This window comes from Nelusetta ayraudi, unplaced genomic scaffold (assembly GCF_046127955.1).
Source record: "Nelusetta ayraudi isolate G7.1 ecotype Tasmania unplaced genomic scaffold, CSIRO-AGI_Nayr_v1 ptg000233l, whole genome shotgun sequence".
In the NCBI taxonomy this organism is placed as follows: Eukaryota; Metazoa; Chordata; class Actinopteri; order Tetraodontiformes; family Monacanthidae; genus Nelusetta; species Nelusetta ayraudi.
The window spans coordinates 1-2,500 of NW_027466282.1; positions in this window are offsets into that span (position 1 = coordinate 1).

A 2,500-nucleotide genomic window follows, 5' to 3' on the forward strand; every position below is an offset into this window, starting at 1 on the left:
TCTCTCTCTCTCTCTCTCCCCCTCTCTCTCTCTCTCTCTCTCCCTCTCCCTCTCTCTCTCTGTCTCTCTCCCTCTCTCTCTCCCTCTCCCTCTCTCTCTCTCCCTCTCTCTCGCTCCCTCTCTCTCTCTATTTCTCTCTCTCTCTCTCTCCCTCTCTCTCCCTCTCTCTCTCCCTCTCTCTCTGTCTCTCTCCCTCTCTCTCTCCCTCTCCCTCTCTCTCTCTCCCTCTCTCTCTCTCTCTCTCTCTCTCCCTCTCTTTAAATGCACGTCTCAACTAAATCCCTGATACTTTATTTCACTTTTGGATGCTGCCGGCTTTTTCTTTCCTCGCGTCCAAAGTGATCCGAGTGCGGCGGCTGCTGATTGGAAACGGCTGACGACGACGACGACGACGACGACGATGATGGCGACGAGGAGGAGACGGTGCGGTTGCTGCGGGAGTGCGGCCATTACGGCTCTCGCTGAGATTACGGCCTTGTTACGGGAACATATCGGCGTTGTCGTTGTGCTGCGCCGCTTGTTACGGCGGTGATGCAGCACCGCAATCAAATCACACGTGCTCATGTTAATGACTAAGACGCACAGAGCTTACATTAAACCTCGTTGCAGCTGTTTCTGTTTTGTTAACCTCCCCACCACCACCTCCACCACCACCACCTCCACCTCCCAAACCCCCCCGAGCCTCCAGCATCAGGGAGGGCGGGAGCTCCTCCAGCCAATCAAAGTGTATGCTTACCTCATGCCCCCCGCCCCTCCAAATGTATTGTGTACTTTTGGATATTTTCTGCTTGTCTGAGCTGCTTTCAGCGTTTTCTAAATATAGTTGGGCGTTGGGGAGGGTGTGTGTGTGTGTGTGTGTGTGTGTGTGTGTGTGTGTGTGTGTGTGTGTGTGTGTGTGTGTGTGTGTGTGGTGGGGGGTTGGGGGGTACGTTTCTACAGCAGTTAGTGCAAGGTAGCAGCAGGACACGACGTGTCAGCCGCAGCGTGACAGCAGTCGGGGAGGCGGGGCCACCTTCCCTGCAACGTAGCTGAATGATTCATTATCTAATGTGTGACATTGTTCAGCGAGCGGGAGGCAGCGTTAATGAAATCTATGCGCACGTAGCGTCAGGATCCCGATCGGCTGCTCGGGCCTGAAAGGTTCCATCGTTGTCGTTGTTGTCGTTGTTGTCGTTGTTGTTGTTGTTGTTTAGGGTGTTTACACACCTGCACCCCCCCCACCCCCCCAAACTCACCCAACTCCCCCCATCTCCCTCCCCCCCTGTCGTCCTTTTCCTGAAACACAACTTCCATTTACACTCCACCGCAGACGAGACGCATCGTTTGTCTCGGCGTTTCGCTGCACATAGGACAGAATCTGCAGAGAGAACCTAAATATACTGCATGTATGTGTTCTCAGTGTGTACGTGTGTGTGTGTGTGTGTGTGTGTGTGTGTGTGTGTGTTTCAGCTCCTCGTGTGCGCGCACTCCCCTTGTGACTCCCATGCATCTTTGAGGATAAGTAGTTCTGACAGCATCAGCCGAAAAAGAACTGCTGTCCTCAGACCGAGAATCCCCCTCGCTCTTGTTACAGTGTGTATACGTGCGCACGTGTGCTCCTCCCTGCATGTGTGTGTTCGTTCCTGCCTACATTCATGTGTGTGCGCGTGCGCGCGCGCGCGCGTGCTGTCTCAAAAAATCAGTGAAGCAGAGTGTTTCCTCAACCGAAGTGCTTCCTCTTTCCTCGTGCCCTTCCCATGATGCCTCAGTGTGTGTTCCTGCCCGTGTAGGAACTCGTGTGACCTAAAACACGTCCCGTTAGCGATAACGCTCCTCAGGAGGGGGGAAAGCGACGGAGGGGCCACGGGCCGCTGCTCCGAGCCGCGCCCCCGCTGGCCCTCGGGGGCTCTGACGGCAGACCTGCAGCCACCTGACAGGGCTGAGCAGGCGGAGGTCCTCGTGGTGCAGCTCTTCCCCGAGGCCCAGGCTGTGCTTTCTGACCATCCAGTGAGTCACGAACTATTAGCTGACGGGCTAGCGCTAGCGTCGGCCTCCTCCAAACACAGGGAGCTGTGACGACGCTTTCAAATCTTTGGCGTCATCCTGAGGTTTTTCCACCTGTGGCGCTCTTGCGGCACATTTACATAATGACACACACAGTTCACGACGCAGTGACTCATGCGCTGCGACTTCAGAGTCTCCTTCTAAATTGACCCTGATGGGAAGATGCATGCAGCTGAACGAGAGAGTGTCACTGTTTGCTTGCGTTACCTGAATCGATCCGCCGCTGTTTGTGGACTCCTCCACGCGGGCTTTTTATGGGACACGCGCGACGCCCGCGTCGGATGATTTTTATTGCCGAGCCACCTGTGGAGCCGGGGGAAATGTCCACCGCAGTAAATCAGGGCGCGCGCCGGCGGAGCGCCGGCGGAGCCAGTGATTACCCAGGGTGCCGTTCGGCGGCTTATTGCTCTCCCCGCTCCAACGCTTCGCACGCCGGTATTTATTCTGTGCGGCTCTG